We start from the raw sequence: 19,516 nt of genomic DNA on the forward strand, positions 1-19,516 counted from the left end.
GGACAAAGGATGAGTTATATGACCAAAATACTTAATTCAGAGATAGTTTTTCACTTGTTTAAAAAATAAAAGTCTATTTGAAGAGAAAACTTCCACACAATTTATGAATAAAGCTGTCAATCATCTCTATGGTAGCCTGTATGGCCAAACATCTGGTTATGTTTTTCATAAAACCTCTTTAAAGTTGATGAAGTTTCAACAAAACTCTCATCTCAGTTTGTTTGCATGTCAAATGCTGGGTGTGGAGGACAGTGCTGGAGCAAAAGCGGATGAATACGATACGATAAGTCCCACTTCCATCATCTTTTGATCTATTTTCAAAGCATTCCCAGTTATTATTATGATGATGCCATTTCTCGCCTAAATCAACAAAGCTGTGTTGTTTTCTAGGACATAGTTCCTACAGAGCAGCAGGGGTTCATTAGAAACCTGCCTCTGAGTTGTGGCATGCAGAGATACCCCGCCCCCCTTCCTGTCACCCTGTTATCATTAAAAAATGCCACACGAGCATGTTAGAAACACCAAATACATCATGGTGGGTCTTCAAGGACACCAGGAGGTGACTTGATTCATTTCACAACAGGATTATGAGCTTTTGTTGTCATGGGCGAAGTATTCACAAAACAAAAGGGATTTGGAACAGAATCAAGATCCCTTCATGCTGTTCTACAAGATAATGCTTGCTCCCCTTTCAGGGTTTTCCTCTCACTTTCTCCTGCAGCATCCTGTTTTTTTTCCTCTGCAAACATCAGAGATCAGTTTTCAGATGAGATTTAAAAGTAAAATCTCCAAACTTTCTTTAGAGGAGGAAGATCAAAAACCATCACACGTCACTGTGACAAACTGCATAAACTCCAGTCAACACATCGCGCTTCTCCTAAACATCCAAGATCAATCAAAGCTTGTTTAACTTACAGTACTGTGACTGTTTTCATGCAAATCACCTTTGGAAACTTTTGGATTAGTGTTAACAAGAGCTTCCCTGTAATCCTTTGAGCCAAACAGCAGATACTGCATCGACGGTGCAAAGAAAACAGGCGAGCGAAGGCAGGATCAGCAGCTCTTTAATTATAAAACACTCTGGCCGCTTTGATTCCGCAGGTTTGTTTTCAAGCATGAAAGATTCTTCAATTAACGCTCATCACAGCGGCTCTACGTCAAAGTGGCAGCATCCAGGACCTCACTTACCAACGCGCTGTGGATCCAGCAGGAGCCTGCACTGGTGCAGCGTTTGCTGAGCGTTTAATGCCTTTATTCGTCTTCTGCTACTTCCCATCCGAGTGTGAATGAGAGTCATCCATCTCCAGCCCCCACCCCGGTAATTACAACAGTCTGCCTGCTCCCTGAGCAAACAAACAGCCCTGCGCCCAAACACCATCAGTCCTCACGCTGTAAATGCTTAGAATAATATTAGAAAAGGATTGAAATCGACTGACGACTGAAGGTCCTGTTCCTCTAAAATACAACGTATTCCAGGTCATAAGAGGTGCTTAAATTAACAAAAAAGAATCCTGCAGGAGGCCGTTGAGAACATGCCTGAGCAGTAATGACTGTTCAGTTTGTAGGAGCTCTTCGTAAAAAAAAAAACCTCAGAAATATCAAGGTTGTAGACCGCTCTACGAACCAAAAAGGGAAAATGTTTATGAACATTTTTCTTTGCACTCAAACCTTTTACTAACAACTAAAGTGCTGAGTAAAGGACACAAATAGTAGGGTGTAGGGAAAAATCGATTTGGTGATATATCGTGATATTTCATTTGGTAATACTTGTATGGATTGAAAATGCAGTCAAAACAATCTCTATTTAATTATTCATGGGCGTCCATCAGAATCTGACTCCTGTTTTCCAATTGAAATGGCCAACGACGTGGCGATGAGCGGTGCAATATGTGTGAAAAAACGGGACTGCAGCTGCAGTGCAGACTGTCGTCAAATAAAGCATATCTTGGCCACATTAAAGCTTCTTCTTCATCCTGTCATGCTGCCTCGTCATCACACTCTGTTGTTTCTGGAAAGTATTAGTGTTTTTTTTTTTAATCTCCTTTATTTTTTAAGTATGTTTGAAAATACTGGAGAAGCTACATTAAGCAATGTTGAAAACAGCTCTTTATTTCCTCAATCATACTTTTAGAACGTTATTGGTTAATGCTCATTCATTCCATTTTTTTTCTTGAATTGTTGACTGTTCCCTTTAAGAAAAAATATTTCTTTATTTGCCCCAATAAAAGCACAAGGAATTTGCTTGGGATAAGCAACTTGTTTATGAAATACAGCTGCAGGGCTTAATGTTGTGATCATTAAACAAATTTAATTTCGCCATTTTATTACGATGAAAGGCGCATTAATATTCAGCTAGAGTGTCATAAGAACAGGCAGACGACTGGATCCAAATGCAGCAGGTTTAGTAGCTCAGCTAAAAGTCCACAAAGCTAAATCAGGGTCAGGCATGAAAGCATCAGAGGAGAGACGGGATAGTCAGGATCCAAGCAAGAGTCGGGGCAGGCAGCAGGCAAATGGAGTCAGAAACAGGGTCAGGAAACAGAAGATCAGGTCACAAATAGATAGACAACTTTATTTATCCATTTGGGAGGTTCCCGCATGGAAATTGACAAATATATATAATATAACACTAGGTAAGGAAGGCAGAGTGGCACAAACAATACTTAGAACTGAGTGTGGCTCCGTGCAGTGCTTCCCGCTTAGCAGACAAATAGATCCATGATCGTCTATGTTTTCCTCATCTGAGCTGGATTTTGGATCAAAACTGTACGGCTGGATAGCTATGATATTGCTCACCATTTTTGTTGCACCTGTAAGGGACTTTAAGATGCGCACCTCGGACCTGGACGACCCAAAAACCTGCAGCACCCAACGGGGTCATCCCCGTATCTGGGAGAATGTTACTAAGACTTTAACAGAAAGACGCCAGAAGCCTTATTCTGAAAACATTCATTCATTCATCTTCTTTGCTGTTTTGTCCCTTTCAGGGTCACTGGGCTGCTGGAGCCTATCCTGGCCACTCATGGGCAAAGGCAGGGGACATTCTGGACAGGGCGCCAGTCTGTCGCAGGGCCACAATCACACACCCATGTCTACTCACATTCACACCTAGGGAAAATTTAGAGTAACCACACACAGAAAGGTCCCACATTGGTGTTCCTGCTGTTAGGCAAGAGCGCTTACCACTGCGCCACCGTGCAGCCCTATTATTATTCTGAAAACAGCAAAAAGTAAACACCCAGAGGTGCTGCGCAGAGGGGAAAAAGGCTGCCAGCAAAAAGTGTTTGTATCTGTTTGTATCTTAATGTCTCTACAACCAACTGCATGGGGTGTTCGTGTGTCTGCGTGTGCGTTCTCACAGAGGTCAAGAGGCTAAGTGATGATAAATACGTCCCTATCCTTTTATCCACACTCTTTCCTAGCCTTATTAGGGTGTGTTAACACAGAAGACAAACATGTTGTAGTAGGAGAGGATTCTGCAGGGGGGGGGGTTGTTAATGCAGCCATAGGAAAATGTGTCCAGTTAAACAAACACACGATCTGCAGATCAGCGGAGTCCTCCTAAAGTCATCACACTCAGAACTTCAGGCCTCCAGCTGGTCCACACTCCAAACATCCACCTCTGCCCACACACACACAAAACACACACCGTCCTCCAGGCAGCCGCCCACCCACCACTTTACCCCCATTGAGGCTGTTATAAACGACAAACATGAATCACACAAACCTTTTATAGATATAAAAACATTTATGACACTGCAGGAATGGAGTCTCAGCTGAGTTCAAATGCATGAAGTCCCACTTTTAAAACAATGGAGTGAGCCTACTTCAGTCTTGCAGCGCTTAGTTTTTTAGAGTTTCAGCTCCAGTGTCGACGTTCTTTCAGCTACCGAAACTCTTCAACCATTTACGCAATTAACGCAAATTACAATGAATTCTGAAGCGTTGGGTTGATATGAAACACTTTACAGTATGAAATATTTACACCATACATACACTTATGTAAAGCCGCTTTTCTGTGCGCCAGAATCAGCTAGTTCACGTTGATCGCGGAAACGGCTAAAGACTTGAGTTATGTCAAAGAGTGTGGGCTGCTTAGGCGTTGGCAGCGACTGTTCTGGTGTTAAAGGGTTAAAACCGTGTCACACAGCCACTAAGTACATTTATGAGATTTCGGTCTTTTGTGATTCATGCATGATTTTCGTACTTCTTTTTTGTTTTGCGTTGGTCATTCGTCGATGTGCGCAGATGTCCGTCGAGGGTTTCGGCTGACAAGTCTTGTTGGGAATTCGGTTTAATCAATTATGTAATCAATGCACGGATCACTAATGAACTGCATGTAAACAGCGCAATAATCACGCATGGTTCATGCACGATTTGCATATTGTGTGGCGTTTACGTAGATATACGTGTTCTTTGGTTTATTCGTAATTCTTCCATGGTTTTAACGTGGTTTCTTCGTGACACACCTGAATTGTCATGTAAAGACAACAACTTTTCTCTCTTTTTCCACGTATGACCAGTTTTATCCATGCCATATGCACAAAATGTACATAGCGGCTGTGTAACACGGCAATATATATATATATATATATTATATATACCTTAAGCTGACGTAAAAACATAAAGCAGAAACAGTTTCATACAAGGTAACAGTTGGGAAGTCTGTTTGTAATAACTGACAAAATCAAACCTATTGGTTTTTGAGGTTATAAAAATGACCATAAATCACAAAGAAACCTTCAAAACACTTTAATTTTTCATATTTATAAGAAGGAAAAAAACACGTTTCTACTAATCATGAGTTTAAGGATACAAAAGGGCAAAAAAATATATATTTTTGTTCCAAGACAAAGAGCTGTGACCAACAATTCAGAAACTAAAATTGATTACGTGTCTTTTCACACTCGGCAGAATGTGTGAAAAGACATTTTTTGATCAATTTTTCCTCTAATGAAAAAAAAATTGATTGAGTGTTAAGCATTTCATCACAGCGGGCAGAAGAGAGCCTGACGGTGCTGCAGAGCTCTCAGGATAAAGAACAGATCTCAGATGTTCTACAAACGCTTTCTACAAACTAAATGAGTCTAAAGGATAATATAAAACACATTTGGCAGCTATTCCATCGCAGATTCTGAAGGAATAGGATCGAAACACAATTTAACAGATGGAACTCCTGCTGAGGAATTCTGGCAGCGCCGCTGCTCTTCCTCCCCTAAAAGAACCTTCATTAACAAAGGTTTCTGCCAATTAACAAGCTAATCTGTGTTGGGAATGTCAGCAGAAGGTTGATGATTAGCAGACATTTGTTCTAGTGTCACTGATCATTGTCTGTGTGCTTTTGTCAGACATTGTAGAAATCTTTTTAGCCATTTTTCTGGCAATATGAAGCCTTAATAAGTTAATTTTTGTTTCGATTTTCAAGGTTTGCTTGTTCTCACATAAGTTTAGGGATATGTTTCTTTTCCTGCTGTTGTTTAGAGTATAAAAAAACAACTTTGTGAATTGAAATCATTGAAACCTTAAGAATTCCTGTTGTAGTTTCATTTGTTGAAGTTCTAAAATAAAGTTTTCTGCTCTCAAAGATGTTTCAAGCAAAAGACAAACATTTAGGAACTTTTCAAAGATCATCTTATGTCTGCCAGAATCTGCTTTAAAAATTTCTGGACTTACCTGATCCACAATCATGGAGTTTTTGGAGGTTCAGATCTCCTGAAAGGAACAAAGAAGATTTGATCAAAATCTGCTTTTAATGCAGCTAAATCGATCAAAATACAAGCACAGTAAAACAAAATCCTCTTTTGGATTATGAAAAAATAATTTAATTGAATATTAGATTTCTTAAAACAGAGAAAAACAACAACAACAGCAAATCCAGGAAAAAAGAAAACAAAGTTTTGTGACTTGGGCATGTGTGCAGACCGTGTTTGTGTTAGTTTGTGTGTTTCCATGAAGGTGTGCGGTTATGAACAAAATGCAACCCTTCCAGAAACACGAATTTATTCATGAAATCATGAAAACATAAAAAATCAGTCCAGATATGCAGAAGAACTGAAACCAGAGGCACCAAAGACAAAAAACCTGTTGGTGAAACACAGATCTTCAAAATAAAATACCTCGTTTTGATCTTTACTAACAGAAGGACGTATCGGTTCATAAAATCCTTTGAATTCTCCATTGAAGCAGTTTTAGGATTTCAGGAAGAAACAACTTTTCTGTTCGTTTTTAGGAATTTATACTTTCACTAAGTTTGGGTCACTTTAGTTCAGATTCAATCAATTATCAATTACTGGATTTCATAACAAAACTAATTTGGTTTTATAATTAAAAAATAAAAAAAGGTTTTCAACTGAATTACTAAATGAACGTAAATCAAAACATAATGAAGCCAAATCAATCTTACGTGGGAAATCATGCCCCCCCCAGGTTCCCCTGCTCCACAGAGCACCTGTCTGGGCCCACCTGAGGTCTGGATGATCCAGCAGAAAGCTCAAAGGGTTTAGGACGGATTAGACTTCATTTTTACTTTGTGGCATCAAATCGAGTCACCATGTTTAAAGAAAAAAAAGTGACCCCAACCATGCCCCCCCCCCCAAAAAAAAAAAGACCCAATGCCTGTTTCAAACATGAACTATGAATAGTTAGATATTGGCTTAGAACCCCCCTCCCTCCTTAGCCAGGGCGGAAAATGAGATGTGGAGGGTTTTCAAGCATGAAAGAAACCTCAAACACACGATTGCTGCAACGAAGAGCAGAAACAGCAGATTAACCGGCTTTGAGCCACAATCCCACAAAAAAAACCTGTGGATCTGAAGGTTCCAGACGCCAAACATCAACCACACAATCATTGATGACGTGGGTCTTCCTATTCCTCCCAGCAAAGGTTTCATCTTCAAGCACGTTTTGCTATTGTGTGGTTGTCAAATACTTATTTACCTCATTAAAGACCTAATCCAATCAGCCTTTAAACTCTTTTCAAAGCGTTACCAGTGGCCTCATAATTTGAATTATGCCAATTTTATAGTTAAAATAAAAAAAAAAAAGTGCTTTCCATCATGAAAATAACAAAGATGGTGTTAAAAACACCAAAAACACAATTTTTATGGGAGGGGGTCCATCAGTTTTGGCATCATTTCAATTAGGAAGATCTATTTCTTCCTATAGACGCTTTGGGCTGCTGTTCTTTCACTTCTCACTCTGTCATCCCTTTATTTTTTCCACACTATGTGGTCCAATTCCTACCGAGTCCACCTTTTCCAGGCGATCTCTGTCGCTTCCCTTCCTTTCATGAGTTGATTCTCCTTCACCCTTTTCTCGACTCTCTCCTCCACCTGCTATCTGATGGTGCAACTTCTGATCCCAAGCCTCCCCGGCTTTTCTGTTGACATTTACAAATCCGTTTTCTTCTTCAATACATCTCATGTCCATTAGATTTTCTTTCACTCTTCTGTCTGTTGCTCTCAAACAAACCTATGGAACAATGACAGACCGATCATTTATTTGTCAGTGGAAAACTTGCCAAAGTTTTATTCCATTCTCTGAACATTCAATCAAACACTGTTCAGAGCTTTGTGAGCTCCAACCTTTAGATGCCAAAGCTTTTTTCCTTTTGATGGCACCAAACAAGATCTAATAATATTCTGAGACGAAGCCAAACAAAAGCAAAAGACGTTGGGATTTTTAAGCTTTCCTGTCTGTTTGAGCAGCAAACAGAGATTACGACTGAAACCTCGATAATGCGCTCTGACAGCTTTCCTCTGCTCAACCTTTCAAACTTAAACTGTCGTTCCAGCAGTGAGGAAGCACCTCCAGCCAAGCTTCTTTGCAAATAAAGGAGCATTTGCACAACCTGTCAGGGTAAAGCGTCGGGAAATGTGGGAATGGTAATGCTTCCCCACGTTATGCTTTCTCTGCAGCAGCAAATTCAGCAAAGTCCTCTGTTTTTTCCAGACGTGCAGGAGATATTAATGAAGGTTTCAACACACGGCATCGATTATTGATCAGCGACTGACGCAGCGCTTCTTTCTTCAGATGGTTCCTCCATGAAGCTGCTGGAAACAAAAGGATTGTTTTTGACCAGTAGCTGCAGAGATCACGAAAAGTCTGACCCTCTCAATCTTTACCTGATTTGATTACAGTCGATCGACAATGAACTTCTCTGGAATGCCATAAAAGATGGAAATATGAGGATTACAGCAGGTTCTTCAGATAAACTGGACTCATGATTACCATGAAATTGAACCAAAGTTAGATGACTTTGCTTTAGTTTCTTTCAAGCAAAGAAACGTCACATTTTCAGAATCTGTCAGTAAAGCGTTTACAGGGCAGACGGTAGTGGATTTAGCTAAAAGAAGTGAAGCTGGAGTTGCTGACATGTACCAGAGCTGGATAAAATGGTGAGGGGTGTGGGGTAGGTGAAGCAGAGGATTTCAAGGCGGATGTGGGAAGGCACCCTTCTTCTTTGTCCATGGTGATGGGCAGACTGACAGATGAGCTTAGACAAGAATCTCTGTAGATCATGATGTTTGCAGATGAGACTCTGATGTGTAGTGAGAGGACGGAGGAACATCTAGAGAGGTGGGGGTTTTCTCTGGAAAGGAGAGGAATGAAGGTCAGCAGTAGAAAGACAGAGTATCTGTGTGTAAATGAGAAGAATTTAAGAGGAACAGTGGGGAGGTGGAGGACTTGAAAAACTGATGGTCAACAGTCCAAAGGTGAAGCGCAGGAGATCGCAGAGATGAAGATGCTGAGGTTCTCTTTGGGAACACGATGGATCGGGAATATATCCATCAGAGGAACAGATCATGGTAGATGTTCTGGAGATCAATGCAGGGAAGCAGATGGAGATGTTTGGACACGTTGAGAGGAGGAACAGTGATGATGCTGGTGAAAGGATGCTGAGGTTGGAGCTACCAGGAAAGAAGAGGAAGACCAAAGGATGTAAAGAAGGACGACATGAGGGAGGATTTGCAAAAAGGCAAAGAAAAAAGTTCAGCAAAGTTCATTAAAAAAAATGGAAATCATATCACGTATGGTCAAATTTCAGCAGTTTCCCCCCGAAAAAATTTCCTAATAACTTGGATGGTTGAGTTCTTCCAGATGTAAAAACAAACTCAAAACATTTCAAAGAGAATTTCTCTAAGATTGCATTAAAGTTGCATAATTGTGGTCATTGTAGCAGACCTGTCCATGTCTGTTTAGTCTCTGCAGGGTTTTAGGTCTGTGATGTGTTTGTGCCGTGCAGGTGTGGATGTTTGAAAAACCACTCCCTCAGTGCCCTGCTTGTTTTCTTAACAACACCGATGGTCTCGCTCTGGTTTTAAGCTGCTGTCATGTTCTTGGGCTTGTTCTCGTTAATAGGGGCTCCCAGTGAAGCGCCATAATTAATCAGCTTATTTGTCAGAGCCAAAGACTTTTCTGTCGACTCTGGGTAATAAAACACATTTATTATTATGGTCACTGTGAGCAGTTTCCCCACAGATTAAAGCTTTTACGGATCTACTAAAACATTGGGCAATAATTACTTAGTTTTCGTTTAGTTTCAGTTTTAAAGAGTTAAGGACAAAGAAACTTGTGTTTTTGGTTTTTCAAAGATGTTCTTTTGACATTTTTATGATGATGGAGGACTTTTATTAAGTCAATTAAGGTTAAAGTTGCATTTCTGAGTATTTCTTTATTCAAATGTTGTGAATCCGGAGCAAAGGAAAAAAACAGTTTAACGTAGAAAATATGGTGGGTGGGGCCACAAGCTCCCTGCTCCGCCCCATTCCAGTGCATCCACTTGCAGACCAATACATCCATGAACATCTTTGTTTTCCTCGTCTGAGCTGGAATCTGGATCTAAACTTTACGGCTGGATAGCTCTGATGCTGCTCTCCACTTTTGTAACATAGCTAATGTTAGGTTGAGGGGCAGTGAGAGTGCAAACAGAGAGCTCTGGAATGGGTGACGAGAAGTGGGGTGTGGTTGCTCTGCGCCAACAGTTTCAGTCCACAACTCAAGAGGTGAATTTCTAATGACCTACTGCCACTCTGCAGAAACTATGTCCTAGAGTAGTGTATCCGAGCCAAAATAAGCACAGAAAAGTTGGATTTTCCAGTTAGATTGAGGTCAGAACCAACATTTACACTTTGATGCTCACACCCAACTGTTCCTTCAAAAACCTTGAACTGGCAGGAGGAAATAACGCTCGCTAATTAATCTTTCGATTCTGGACATATCTATTTTTGTGTCTTGTACGAGTCAGAAAAAAATTGAAACCACCAAGAAAGGAAGGATGAAAGAGAAGTTAGTGCCTCTCTTTGCTCTCCCAAAAGCTGCATCTCTGGTTTGGATGCTGCCGGAATCACAAACAAACCTGCCCACTTCAACAGAACAAACAATGTCAGTCCTCTCGGGCTACAAAGAAGACAAACAAGAGATGCTGTAGCCTGTGAGACAACAGAGTTGATGCGCACACACACACACACACACACACACACGCCTCCACATAAATACATAAATAGGCCGTCAATAAAGTGAAACCTGGCAGCCACGCTCTCTAATATAAGAAGTGTGTTTACAGACCAGAGCGGGACTCATATTAAACTTGAAGTGATTTATTTTTCCTGTCCTCCTCTGCAGACGTCCAGACGCACAAACACTCAAAAACCTACAAGTGTAATAAGGTCTGTTCAGCACGGAGGAGAGCTGAGCAGAAGTCTCCAGGCTTCTCCAGCCAGCAAATATCTTCAGAGCTGCACAAAATACACATTCACCACATTGGGAAGCGCTGCTCTTCATTTTTGTTGTTGAGTCTTTTAAATTACTGGAGGCAACTTTTTATGATCCGAAAAGTTGTTCAAAGTGAAACGGCAAAAATTCACACAACTACACTTTAAAAAAACAGCAAAAATGAATATGAATTGACTGGCCTGCATCCAATGTTGCCATGGCAACTAAGCCAAGCTGGAGTAAGATGAGCCACCGAGAGGAAACTACTTTATAATGTTCTAAAATGTTTCCTTCATAAGAAGACGTGAAAAAAGTCTGTCATCAAAGTAGGATTCTGTAAGGAATCAAAGTTTATTTATTTTGGACTTTTCCTACAAAGAATCACAAAGTGCTTCAAAAATAGGGATAAAGCAAGAAGTAAAACACGTAGTTTTACAATGCAGAGACGATGTCCCCTACAAGTCCCCTACGATGAAAATCACGTTTTCTGAGTTTTTAATAAGTATAACAAGAACAAATTACATTTTTGCAGTTCTGAGTATTTCTCCTTTTAAATAGATGTCAATCAAATTGTGGCAAAGATTCTGGGTTTGAATTAATTAGCTTTTGTGATGTCACAACGTCCCAGGAGCGCATGTGCATTGCATAAGCTCCCTGATCTGCTCCTCTCAGCGTGCATCAGTTCAGGTGTGAGAGAAGAGGAGTTGGCACATTGCTGCGTTGTCCGTGCATATTTTAAGTGCGTCAAAGGCTGGATTTTGTTGTTGGCCGCTCGATTTTAAAATAAAACTTAAAGTATAAGTCTCAAATGTGTTCTCTGCATTTGTGTCCTCGCTCTGATCGAGTTTGAAAGGTTGCTGACCCGTTAACCAGAGAGGGTAAAAATAAAAACAAGAAGAAAATCAGGGGAACTTTTTTACTATCGCCTCCATGAAAATAAGAAATATAGTTCAGGAGGCCTGAGCAGGTGGGCTCCCCATCCCGCAGCAGGTCTCTGTCTGGCCGCCAGCTCGCCTCCCGATAGCCGGCATAGTGATGGCAGTCGCTCCAGCTCCATCTGCCCTGAGACAGCAGGGTGTTCCCGCCTTCACCCAACATGGGTACTGTTGGGCGATTTGGTTCACACGGGTACCAAATCGCGCCTCGCTGCTGAACCTCAGATGGCGTCTGTACCATTGACTTAAAGTTGAAAATGGGCGGGGTTACTTAGCCTCGCGCGAATCACGTTCGGTGTGAACCCAGCTTTGACCAAGACGTTGGTGTCTGTGACCAAGAAAAAAGTTTAGCACTGGTTGCAGATTTTTGGAAAATTACCAACGAACAGTCACTTTCTTTCCGGATTTCATTTCATTTGCTGTGAATTCAACAATCTGCATGTGCTAGCATCAGATCAGTTCTGAGCCACAGACAGCACTGCTCGCTGCTGCAGCGTATCTTAAATTATAATGTAATAAAAGCATTTTTCATGTTCTTATCAAAGTTCTTTTTTGTGTGTCATTTTATCAACAGCAGGGTTTGCTTCACACATTCGTTTTGTCATTCCACACATTGTTCAAAAAGTGGTCATTACTTCATCGCTAAAGACAAACTTTAGAGAATAGAGACTGTCGGTCGGTGCTTCAGATAAACATGAACTTCGGCTTTTTAAGACATTTAGGTTGTGGGATTTTGGTTCACCTACGGACAATTTAGAATCAGTTTGTTTTTGGACTGTTGGAGGAAACTGCATTGCCCGCAGAAAACCCGTGCATGCAGGAGAACATGCAAATGTCACAAAGAAAAGTCCTAGCTGGGTTTCTCTCTGTAAGACGAGAGTGTTAACCACTACACCACCGTGCATCCCTTTGAGGTGTGTTTTTAATTTATAATTTAACAGAAACATTCGACATTCTTTATTCGACACAAACTAGACGGAAGAAAGTCGGAATGGCGGAAAACACCTGAAACATAGTAACTGAGGAATTTCATTACGATATTACGATCATTTCAGGAAATTCTGATGTCATCTTCCTGCGTTTTGTCTCGTCTCCTTTATTTTTGTAGTAGCGGTAATGTTAGGTTGGGGGGCGTGACGGGGTGTAAGCTAGTGGGAGAGATTGTAAACAGAGAGCTCTCAGCAACCGGGAGGCAGGGTTTCTCTGCGCAATCGGTTCCACCTACAACTCAGACGTGAAGTTCTAATAAACTTCTGCCGCTCTGCATAAACTAGTTTCATGAATTTGGCTAAAAACAGCAGAATGATGGTTAAAAGATCACTGGGAATGCTTTGAAAATAAACCAAAAGATGATCAGAGTGGGTCTTTAATAATGTGGTCTAGGCAAACATAAACGATTGTTTGCTGGGAAAACAAGACAATTACCGTTTTCCTAGAAACACAAAAATCACGGCACATGATTAGATGAGATCTTTTTGAAAGATGGGAGGTCTGCATTTTTTTTAACACCTGCTGTTTTGGTGATGATGAAAGGTCAACACCAGCTTTGACAGGAGACCAGGTAAGGCAGCATGGCTGCAGGTGGAAATCCGTCTGGGACTTTGATGTGTGCAGCTTTTCTCCTAAGGTGACAGGAAACCTCAATTCAACTTGACAGCATCACATTCGGAGAGTTTGAAGCTTGCAGTGGGACCTTGAAATGCCAACCCAATGATCTGTGCTGTTTCCACAGTTACATTTGTTTTAGGTCATTAAAATTTGCCGTTTGGGCGCATTTCTACGTTCTCTGGTGGTGCAGACAGCATCTATGTGGGACTCATTAAATTATATTGTTGTTCCTGTCATTAAGGAATCCATTAAAACCTGCAGGTTCAGACGCTCAGCGCATTGTCACATGGTGTGGTCATGCATGCAGATAGGACCTGCAGAAAACAGGTTCTGTGGGAGTTCTGTCTCCAGCAGACAACTTAACGAGTCCCTCCGCCCACCCATCTTCTCAAATTTTCTATCATCCACAACTAATGCAGACAGCTTGTGAAATTCTGAAATATTGAGGTGAATGTGAAGACAACCAGACATAAAATTATAAGCGACTCACATTGGTTTTCGCAGCAGGTGGGGTTCTGGAAAAGGTGCAGAGTTTGATGATGTGGTGTGACCTAAAACGTTGGTTTCTGTCACCGAATGCCTATATGTAAAACTGTGCATGAGTTTTTTGGACCGGACCAGCCTGATGGCAGAACAGCAAACAACAGGACGTCTGCAGAGAACAGCACACCCCCAACACAAGACACTTCTATCAGCAGCCAGGGCAGAACCAGTTCAGAAAAAGACTCTGAAAGGACAGATTTAAAAGCTGCAGGTCCATCATGAACCCCGACCTGAAGATCATTTTATTCCCATTTTCATTACCTTAAATAGTTTCATGTGTGAGACCCAGACTGGTCAAAGCATCCTGTCTGCACAGTCGGTCATGCAGCTTATTCAGGCGGCAGACTCTGTTTTATTATTCAACCAATAACCCCCAAAAAAACGAGGAGTCTGGATGAGAAAACTAAAAAATCATTCAAATCTCAGAATTCCTGCAGACTTTGTTAAAATTTTAGAGAAATCCAGAACAGAAAAGATTCTTTTTAGACATGTGTCTTTGAAAAACTGCCTCATAAAAGGATTTAACAAGTTTTCAACAACTTCAAATTCAACTGTAGCTTTTTAAAGAAAAGAGATTTAAAAAAATGTTAATGAATTAACATCCCGCATTCTTCCTTTTTTTAAATATTATATTAATTTTAATTTTTCATCATAATGTTATATATTAGGTATTTAATCTAGTATCTTTTTACATTGAGTTTATGATTATACAAAAACGACAGTGGAAGTTATCTATTGATTTATTAGGATTTATGAAATTATTAGTAAGTATAGCATAGACACACGTGCACTCAAATGTGCACAGATTTATGCACATGCTAACGCTCGTTCTAACCTCTTTTAAGGAAACAACTTCTTTGACCATACCTTCTAATATTAGTAGTATTTCTTAAAGTCTTTATCATTAAACGTCACCTTGGCTGCTCTGTTGTCAGTTCGCTGATGTGCAGGAGGCGGAGTCAGCGGGTAAAAGCTGAGTGGACGGCGCCTGATTGAAAAGTCAGACTTTTAATTTGTTTTTAGCGTTTTCTGTAACACTTAGAGCGTAAACAGAACCCGTTTCAGTGTTAATGCGTTTGAACGGGTCATTCTTCGGCTTTGGGCCGTCGAGTTGCTGCAGCTGGAGATAACAGAAAGGGCAGCATATGAGGAAGGTTAATTTGTCATTCTTTTATCAGATTCTTTCATTTTCCACCTAATGTGCCTTGAATTTTTTATTTTTTATTTCTACCGCTTGTCTCCTTAAATCTTTTACTTTAACTAAAAACTTAAAGTGCTTTGGATTGAGCAGGATCTTAATTGTATGTGTTTTTTTTCTGCTTTTGTGTCTTAAAATAGCGTTTAAGATGAGCTGATAATGAAAAATGAGAATAATTGAGTTAATTTGTTTTCACAGTAGAAGACAATTATCTTTTCTGGTCCGTCGTCTCTGAATAAACAGGAAGCCTCTGTTATGAGGCTTCAGCTTTCCACCACTTTCTAAAGATGGAGTGTCTGCTGAAACACCCCGGCTTCCCTTCACCGCTGGAAATGAGTATTGATTTACCGATCCGAGGCTCGGCCTCGTTCATGTCTGCTGGCAGAAGCACACAGGGGAAGACAACAACCGATAACCATGACCCGGGATGCTTTACGTTAAGCAGCGAACTATTAGGATGAAACACAATAGATTTAAGTTGAAAGTGGCTTAGCCACGCCTCTTGCAGTTTGTTTGCAGCGCGGGTTGAAGCTAAAGGTCGTGTTTGGCTCAACGGTTTCAGGCAGGAGTCGGACCGAGAACTGCTACGTCATACTTTGACGACAATAAGGAAGTAATGTCAAGCGTGGGATTGTTTCTCATCTGTTTCGTCATCTACAGGTTTTATGGAACAGTAAAGGACACATGAATGTGTTCAGCATTTTAATATGAGATTTGCCATGTTTAGGCTGCCGAGGATGAAAGGGCTCAAACGGAGAAAAAGGTTACGACAGCATAATGTGGTTTTGAAAGGGCTAAAATAGAGAAAAGATTACAAAGGTAATCCTCCAAGAGTTGTCAACATATGTAAAAAGATAGCTGGATGTATTTAAGCAGAAGTACGACAATAAATTAAATTAATGTAATTTTGAGAAGGAAGCTGATGAAAACAACAAAGCCGGTGCTTCAGTAAACCTAAATACTTGAACTACATACTTCAATATTTGCATAAAGCTCACTAAATTTGATTAAATATCATGAAACCAAACTATGAGTATGAATACTCATAAACTCCCAAATGGGTGACATTTACACTAAAATGTCTTTAACTTAAGGCTTAAACAACAGCAACTACAGTACTCAAGTAATTGACTTTGAGTAAAGTAAAGTAAAGTATTCCTTTAGTACGTTCTGTATTACATCTGCCATTTTTTTAGGTCAATTTTCACCTGTCATGAAAAACCACCCAAATATTTATTGTTAGTTACTGATACGGAAGCCGAGAACGGCCCACCGTTCTTTTTTCCCCTCGTTTTCTCATGATACTGAGGTAATAGGTGTTACTATCATGAGATAACAAATTTCGTTATGTTGTGATAACGGAGAATATGCTTTTTACTACCATCTGCAGCAAAACAAAGCAGTTTGACAGAGAAAAAGTTGAACACCTAAAGAACGGATTGATTTATAATTGGTTACTTTAATCGTAGTCTAACTCAGGCGGAGATCGTGCTTTGCTGTCGGTCATAAACAAAGTATAAATCAGTCATGGTCACTGGAGGAGAAGGTTGGCCCGGCTGCAGCTGCGCAGGCGGCTGCAGGTCAGTGATCCTGCAGTCTGTTGTTCTCTCTTTACATTTGATCGCTCTGCGTTAAGAGAACGGGGTGTTCCTGTGGAAAACCTCTCGTGTTCACAAGCACATATACATGATCACCGATGAAAATCCAATTCCCACTGTTTTTGAGCTAACGAGAAAAACGATCTTGTTATCAAGACAAAAAACAACGTGTTTGCTTGTGATAGGAAGATAGATTTTTACGAGAAAATGGGTCGAAATAAAAGCAAGGTAGGCCATCAGCAGCCTCCATAGATTAATGAAGGATTCTTGTTTTGTTTTTTTAAATCCCAAGACCTTCATGCAACGACGAATGTTAGACATGAGATCAGCATGAGCTCAAACTGAAACAGGCAGACAGAAACGAGAGGATTCAGAACCTTAAAGAGACAAGAACAGAGAATTATCCTCAGGAACTGTGAAACACGAGTGAGAAACAATAATGGACACAGACAGAGCCCTAAAAAGAACAAATCGGTCCAATTAATCTTTCAGGCTTTAGAAGAAAGAGGACAGACTCAGAGGAAGAGTGGGAGGCAGAGCAAAGCAACAAAGAGCAGGAAATGAAAATGTAGACAAACACAGACGAGAACGTTCTGCAGAGGAACTGGAGGGAATAGAGACCAGGACAGCTGGTCGATTAGGGTTCAGATCATTAGTTTTTCATCAATTTTTGAGTTTATTTTCTGAAAGAATAAGAACATAAATGCGCTTGTCATAATTTGAGGGTGCCTGATCGCTAATGGAGTTCATGTTATCAACACATCTGTAAGGACTTCAGGTAGTTTTCATCTAAAAACAAGTTTTGTGTGAAAAATAAATCACACAGACGTACAAATGTAGAAACTGGTCCGGCAGATTTGATATAATTAATAGAAATACTGACATTTTTTCCAGCGAGCTGTGCAGTTTCTACCGGACGGACAAAAAAAAACTTTCAGTCCTGCTTCTTATCTAACGATTACAACCATTCAGTGCCTAAAGGTGAGATGTTTTCTCACCTTCTTTATATTTTGGTGCTTCTTTGGATTCACAATGTAAATAATTGTTGAGTTTTTGGGTCACTCAGGACATCTGTTTACTCTCTTCTGGTCTGTATTCATACTGTGGTTCGCTGATCTGACACAAATTGTCTCCTTTATTAACAAGTTGAACCTTTTCAAAGTGCGCATTCAAAACGGCCATCATCCCACTGTCCTTCTTTGTGGAGCTCACAGCAGAAGGCTGCAATCCAAATGAATAAACTGCAGAATGTGACGCTGTTTGCGCAACTGGACGGAGACTTTACTTTGCGGTTTGAGGACCTGCAGCAGAAACGACCGCAGATCACTTTTCTCATGGATCCTTTAATGCAGAGACTGACTGCCTGAGATCCCCGCCTATCACTGATGAGGCAGCGAGCGAACCGGAGATGATTGAGCTGAAATCTCTCTGAAAGAAGGTCCTGGTACCTTTTGGAGAACGGAGAAATACCCGTGTGTAAAAGAGCTGCTCTCAAGCTGCTGTCGACGTTCTCCTCAATATATGTCTGTCGGTCCCTGTTTATTACCTGGAAACACCTGAAATCAAGGCATCCGTCTGTTCTGACCGACACTCACGTAAAGGAACCGGTCAGAGAGGCTACAACTGAATATAAACTTGATCTGCAGAGGATTACAAGAAACAAGAGAAATCCCACTGAGATCATCATCCATCACTGCAGCAAGGTAAGAAATTCTGAGATGTAGTTTGGAAAACACACCTGACTGAGCATGCTGGTGGGAATATTCTAATATTCCATCAATTATCAGTTTTTCATGCAAAAGGTCAATCATTAGTTTTTAAATAAAAAAGAAAAGTTATAAAAGTTACAAAAATAACTTAATTGACATCTGAAATGTAATGTATTTAATGTTTATTGTGAATAAGGATTACTTAGACACCAGAAGGATGCTGTGTCCAGATGTTTGTGCTTTTGTTGGTGTGTCATCGAAAGAGGAATATTGATGAGTTATAAAGAGTTACCAGTTAAATACTGTTGGATGAACGGTAAAATATTCAGTTTTTATCATCATAAATCTGACTTCAGAGGAGTCAGTACCTCACCAGCCAATCAACCTCACTGAAACGTCACTGAGTAGTGGTGTGAGTCAGAGAGAGGCAGAGAAAAGAGTGAGATAGAGAGATAGTGTGTGGTGTGTGTGTGTGTGCGTGTGTGTGTGGGCGTGTGTGTGTGTGAGATGAGAGACAGGTGCCTGTGTGTGTGTGGAGGGGGTATCTGACCTCCAGGATAGTCGTGTTAACTCTGGCTAAGCTGCATTTGATGTGTGTATTGAGGGTGGACACTTTCCTTAAAATAAACACAAGTGCAATACTTGCTGTTGTGTTGTAGGGAGAGGAGTGTGTTATGGAAAATAATACAGCTTTAATTGCGTGTTTGTGTGTGTACGTCTTGGTAGGTCAATGTGTGGTGTGGCTCTTTGACTCTCACAGTTAAAAACTTCGGCTCTTGGTGTCAAACTTGTGTCCCCCCCCCCCCCCCCCCCCCCCAGACATAGGCCCTTTAAAGAAATTAAAACTCACAATAACCCGAATCTGACAAACGTAATAATAAACAGAAATTCTATTAAATGTAATCAATGACATTCAGACATTGCTTTTCAACGATTTTTCTTTGGTTGACGATACGATTCATCATCGATTTTGGTTCATTTCCGATTCACTGACCTAAAACCGATCCAGGACATCTTTAGCCAAAACTAGTCAAAAGTATTGTTTAGTGTTTTTTTCAGTTCAGCACGATGCTAAGTCCAGTGGAGCCCTGGTTCATTGTGAATTAGAGGCATACATGGTGACGGTTAGGTTAAGTGCATTTTGTCCACATATGTGAAGACTGGGTCTCAAGACGTTGGAAAAGGATTTCTCAGCACAACTGTTCTTTAGCA

At 40.6% G+C, this 19,516-nt stretch overlaps 1 protein-coding gene across 1 annotated transcript in view; it reads right to left on the minus strand.

Annotated features, from left to right (window-relative positions):
* Positions 1 to 19,516, minus strand: part of LOC101158622 (sodium/calcium exchanger 2) — a 138,787-nt gene that overhangs the window by 70,420 nt on the left and 48,851 nt on the right. Inside the window, exon 3 of the mRNA XM_020708015.2 lies at positions 5,674 to 5,712. The gene's annotated coding sequence lies outside the window, so the exon portion shown is untranslated. The remainder of the gene's footprint in view (positions 1 to 5,673; positions 5,713 to 19,516) is intronic.

The sequence above is a fragment of the Oryzias latipes genome, chromosome 13, assembly GCF_002234675.1.
Source record: "Oryzias latipes chromosome 13, ASM223467v1".
NCBI classification, from domain to species: Eukaryota; Metazoa; Chordata; class Actinopteri; order Beloniformes; family Adrianichthyidae; genus Oryzias; species Oryzias latipes.